This window comes from Taeniopygia guttata, chromosome Z (assembly GCF_048771995.1).
Source record: "Taeniopygia guttata chromosome Z, bTaeGut7.mat, whole genome shotgun sequence".
Taxonomy (NCBI): domain Eukaryota; kingdom Metazoa; phylum Chordata; class Aves; order Passeriformes; family Estrildidae; genus Taeniopygia; species Taeniopygia guttata.
Window position 1 is genome coordinate 49,763,848 of NC_133063.1, and position 6,000 is coordinate 49,769,847.

Here is a 6,000-nt window from a genome sequence, read left to right on the forward strand (position 1 = left end):
TCCTTGTTCATTTCATGTGGCTTTTCCAGTAGTAAAGATGGGGGGGTTATTTCAGTTTGCTTGGTATTTATTGGAATAAAATTATCAGAAGTTATAATTAGACAATATAAACTTGAAGTCTAAATTTGTCTTAGTTGAGAGGATTTAGACCATTACTCTATTGTATGTTATGCCAGTGGCATACATGGTCCTTGATGGGATGTGATAGGTTGTTACATAATTTGCAGTTACAAAGCTGATTATAGGTGATTAAATAAATTGAATATGATTCTTACTAGTTAAAGAGTTGAATTTTACCCTCCCGAAGTACACAGAGTAATAAATACCTAGTCTGGTTTTGCTCATCACAAGGACCCTGGTTACCGGCTGTGGAGGGAGAAGGTAGCAGGGCCCCGTTTTGGGAAACAAACTCTTGTTTGCTGTGTGAGACTTGGGCTGACAGTGCCAGTCTCAATGCCAGTGCCATCAGTGCAGGGCTCAGCCTCTGAGCAGCAACTGCTCTTGTACCAACATGAACCACGTCAGCAGCCACAGCACACACCAAGATAAGAATTTCTCTACATGAGAAAGTGTTTGGTTTTGTTTTGGTTGTTCTTTAGGTGCTGCAGTGCAGTAATTGATCCAGTGACATAATTTTGCTCCTTTGTATTGACATAGCTTTGTAGTATTTTTTCACTGTATGGCTATAGATTTTTACATATATAACTGTAAGATTATTGAATTCTTCCTGCTTTCTCCCTTTGAGTACAGGATCTGTACATGGAACTTACTCAGTAGCTTACCTAACAAAAGAGTATTATCAGGCTTTTAGAATTAACACTAGCCATGTTGTACTTTTTAAGAAAACACAGACACTTCCACAATCTAAATAAGAATGAAATTATTATTTTTGATCTTTCACTTCATACTGTAAAATTGCAGAATAATCCTTGAATATTTTCAACATCACAATAGTTTTTGACAGAACTGTAATTATAAGTATTTTTTTAAATTATTCAGTAACACCCTTTTGTAATTTTGACGTTCTTTATTGCTTATATTAACAACTCTAACATGTACAAAAGTAGGCATGGGAAATATTCAGCATAAGTATATTAGTGAGGTGTGGCCATTATAAAAAAGCTATTTAAATTTTAAAAATTTCAGTCAAACTTTAACCTTTGTTTTGCTGTTGTGGTGTCTCTAGTAAGAATATTGTTGCTGTGGAATAATTAAGTTGTGCTAAACAGTAGCTCTAACATGCAATACCTTGCAGCCCTAAAATAGTTCTTAAATGTGATCGTGGCTGTTGTAAAACAAAAGTTTTTAATCAGGTCTGGCTCATCTGGTGCTAGTTAACAGCAGGACATTCTGCCAAATGCATGTGTTAATGATATTACAGGGAAACAGATGAGTTCAGCCCCAGGCAGATCTTAGTGACACTGAATTCAGACAAACACCCTTTCTGTGCTTTCCTATGTCTCAGCACTCCTGAGCTCTCATGCCCTTCACTGTAGCAGGAGTGCAAACCGCAATTCCTATATCCTAGAGTTCCTCCACTCACCAAAGAGCCACACCATGATCATATGACCGTTTCCATATCCTTCAGAGAATTTGTCATCTTATCATTGAAGTTCTGAGTTGTAATGGGTGAGTTCTTAATGTAAGTAGCAAGATTTTAGATCTCATGGTTCCTTGACTAAATATTAAAGTGCTATTGTTATATACAAATAAGTTCATAGTATTTTAATATTTCATTTATTTAAAATAAATGTTTCAAGAGTTCAGTCTGGACCTTTCCAAAATGAAACTTGAAAGTTTTTAATCCCAGAATGTGCACACACTTTGTTATCTCTTTTTCACTGCTCATGGTTCCCCATCTATGTCTGGGCGCCTGTAAATCATCGAGGGAATGCATTTTTGGATTATTCTGGGAAACTTCTTGCCAGTCTGTGTTCCCCCCCATCAGACATAACTATGTCATTTGTAATTTCTGCATTATTTAGGGGCAGTGCAGCTGCATGCGCTGCTCACTGCGACCCAGACTTGAGGTCAGATAGCCTCCAGACACTCCTTGCCCTGCGGGCCGGTTCGGGATCACGGGTGGGGCAGGGGAGGGTTTATCCTGCAAGAACTGAGCTGGCTCAGGCCACCAGCACCAGCAGGATGGTGGTCCAAGTGTGCCAAAGGGATGGCCCCTTGGCAGCCATCCCAGGGGAGGGACTCCTTGCACCGCAGGTGCAGCAGAACGTCACCAATGGATGTCCCACCTACAGAGTCTAGCACGGGCTGACCCGTGTCACTCGTTATTTCAGCTGCTTCTTCTTTAAAGCAATCTGGTTTGGCTTCAAAGGAGCTTTTCTCCATCACTGTTCTTTGTGCGGCTGTGTTGTAGGGCTCATATTTCTATTTTGAAACAAAATCCTGCTTCCTAAAATTTGGAAATGTGATTTATCTGATTTCACCCCCAGTTTGCTGGGGATTGGTCATTAGCACGGTGCTGCAGCTGTGCCTGCAGTGCAGCCTGTGCCTCGCAGCAGCTGCAGCCACCAGCACCAAGCTGTGTTGGGTGGGTCATCGCTGAGGCTGCACCTCACACCCCACACTGTCCATCAGCTCACTTTCAATGCACTTCCTCCTTTCTCTTATCTCAAGAGGGCTTCTGAATTTGTTTTACCTATCCCTTATTTGTATTTCTCTTCCTAACTATAAAGGGCTACACAATTTGCTGGAAACAGCCCCATTTTCCCACTAGATGTAATTTATTTTAGAGAAACCATACAGGGGCCCATCTGTTTTTCATTTTGACTTCACAAGCACAGACTGAAGACTTACGTTTTCTTTGAGCAAGTCTTCTTTCGGTCTCTTATTTTGCATGTTTTATTCTCTTGTTAGCATTCATGATTGTACAGAAATACTCCTTCACTGCACTTAAATCCTGAAAGCCAGAAATATCTGTGTGGAGGGAGAGATTTAGTGGGTTTCCTGCTTAGACTGAATGTATTCTGTGAGCACAAGCAAAGTGTGATGAATCCTTGAGAAAATATGTTTCTTATTTTGAGAGCTTTTTTATTTTGAATAGTCTCACGTGGAGGTGGATGTTCAGATTCAAGGTCAGTGTTGAACGTCACCTCTGCGATGAGTCCCTGCAGTTCCATCTCCACTGACAAATCTGCAGGACAGATTCATGTAATACCAGGTTCTGGGTGATTTGGACCACTCCTCATCAAGGCTTTTTATTTGCTGTCCAAAAGTACTGCTGTTGCTCCACTCAAGAGCAACACTCCACTCAAGAGAGAGAAGTTCCCTTTCCTTCCCTTCATGTTGAAATCAACATTAAATAATTGCAGAAGTTGTTATTAACTCTGTGCTCAGCCTTTGAGCCATCCAGACCAAACTTTCCAGACCAGTTCAGGCTTCTATACGCTGAGTTTTTTCCTTTGGACAACTGATCCCAATTACAGGATCCTCCATGGTTAGTGTAAATTTTTCCTACCTTTAATTTTCAAGTCTTGGCTGGGAAACCCACTCTGGCCACTTCTTCAAATGTCATACTAGATATTTGTAGGAGGGTGCACATAATTGCAAGGCATGTATTACTCCCAGCAGGCACTTTTCAAATTTAAGTACTTTTTGAACTTTCCTTCCATATATTAGTTGTGTCTTTCTATATCAGAGAAAGAAAAAAGTCCTTCCCTTATTTTAATGTATTTGAAAAATTCCCAAGTGAGGCTCAGGGTTGTCTTCTGATGCTTTACCTCCTGTGTGTTATCTCAAACAGACAAAATTATTTCAAAAGCAAGTTTTAGGGTTGTATTTCTTATTCAGATTGCAGTGAAATTTTGTTCTTTTTCCTACAAAATTTTACAAATTGTAGTGCAGATTTATTTTATGTACACATTCCAGTGCTACACATAATTTCTTGAAGCCTGTACAGGATCCTTAAAATTCCACAGCTGAAGACACTTGCTTCCATCTTCAGAAGGCGTAGGTGTGGTTTTGAGGACACAGGGAGCCCAGAAGGAAACTTCCCTTGTCTTCCCTTGCATGTTCCTCTTGGAACCTAACTATTTCTCTTTCTTCACTGGCCAGGGGTTTTGAAGAGAAAACACAAATGCCAGTCCTGTGTATCTTAATCTGTGTTTTCACAGAATTTCACATCTATTTAGTAGTCTGTAAATTTAAATATCTCAGCCAGAGCTCTGGATTAGAGATGCTTCTGCTGGAGGCACTCTTACGTCAGCCAGTGGGTAAGCACCATTGACTTTATTACTCCCTGAGTCCCTTAATAATCAAGATTCATATTAAAGAACCAAAATAGTTAAAGTAGTATGGTCTTACTTTTGTAGGTTTGTCTTTTTCATCTTATTTTAATTCTTGTACTTTTTTGTGTTGTTTAAGTTGGTGTTGGGTGTTGTTTCCAATGTCTCTTTTTGGGGTTTGGTTGGTGGAATTTTTTTAGTTTTGCTTTTGGTTTTACTTCTACATTTGCTTTGTTGTTTTTTTAAGCTTCCTGCAAGGAAGTCTTTTTCCTGAAATAAATTGCTTTTGACATTTAAAATCAGACAAAAAACACCACATTAAACAAAGATCAAAACACATTAAAATGTAAAATTCATTACATACAGAACACAGCCTCTATATATTATTTAATCCAAAGAAAATGATCATGTGCTTAACCTGTGAGGCTTCCCTGTCTTTTGTTCAGATGGAAAAGTCATGCTACTGGAGTACCCAGCCCCAGCAACATCTCCATGCGAGTGCCCATGGCAACAGCCTTGGGCAATGGCTTTGAATGGCGGCTGCCATTCAAAGGATTTTTGACAATGTGTCATGGTCCACTAGTACAAGTGGGAGTCGTGATTGGTCGTTTTGCCAATCTCAGAGTGCAAAAGCAACACAGAGGGTATTTTCAATGTTAATCAAAACAAATGCACCTTATTATTGAGTGCCCACAGCAAATGCAGTAGAAGGACTAGAAAGGAGATAAAGGAGAGAGAGAGACAGAGAGAGAAAGAGTGGGGGAGAATAGCTACCAACGGAGAGACAATATCCTCGCAGCCCAGCCAATAGATCCGTCCTATCACATCAAGGAGAATCTCAAAGTCTCTGGTTAACTTGGGGGTCTTTTTTAGTTTCCACCAGGGGGAAACAGGATGGTATGTCGAGGGAACGGGTACTGGACAGTGGAGAATAAGTCTGTTGAGAACAAGCACAGTTCTGAACAGGACAACCAGTCCCAGTAGTGAGCAGGACCCATTGTTTCAGGACTGGTTTCCATGGGAAACAAGTCTTGGTCCAGCAAACACACCTGCAGGTAATACTTGGAAGACATCCCACTTCAGTCAGGCCAGCACCCCTGGGTTAGAATTTTAAGGGTCTCAGTCTCAGTCCTTGGGGGGAGCTTCAGTCTCTGTCCTTGATGATGACCTTGATGATGGTCATGAGGCAGATGAGGGATCTTCTATGGGGAATCACCAGAGTTCTCTAAAGCGAGTGGTATCTGACCAAGAGGTGGGAAATTCATGGGCTGCTGTGATGAGTGGGTATCATGAAGCAGGTGTACAGAGCAAGCTGCTCCTTGCCAGTCCCTGCTCAAAGCAGTGCAGCGTGGCGACACAGCAAACACACCTGCAAACCATCACTTGGTGAGCATCCACCTCAACCAGGCCAGAATTCCAATCGGGGTCTTCAGGGTCTTAGTCTCTGCCATTGCAATGATCATGGGGCAAAAATGAGGGGAACTTTGGACCGTCTCTTACACTGTGGCACCATCCTGGCTGTGTCAGATGCAGTGAAGCAGGTGTTGCCATGGTCCTGTTGCATCCTCAGCCCTGAGGAGCATCTGCCAAGGTGTCCTGCAAGGAACAACAAAAGGCATCCTGCTGTCACCCTGTTTGAGCAGTACTGCTGCATCAGCTACAGACTGAGAGAATCACCAACTCAAACACAGCTGAGAAACCTCTGGGTCATCCTGTATCTAGTGGGTAATATGCACATGCAGATGTGCAGATGTGCAAG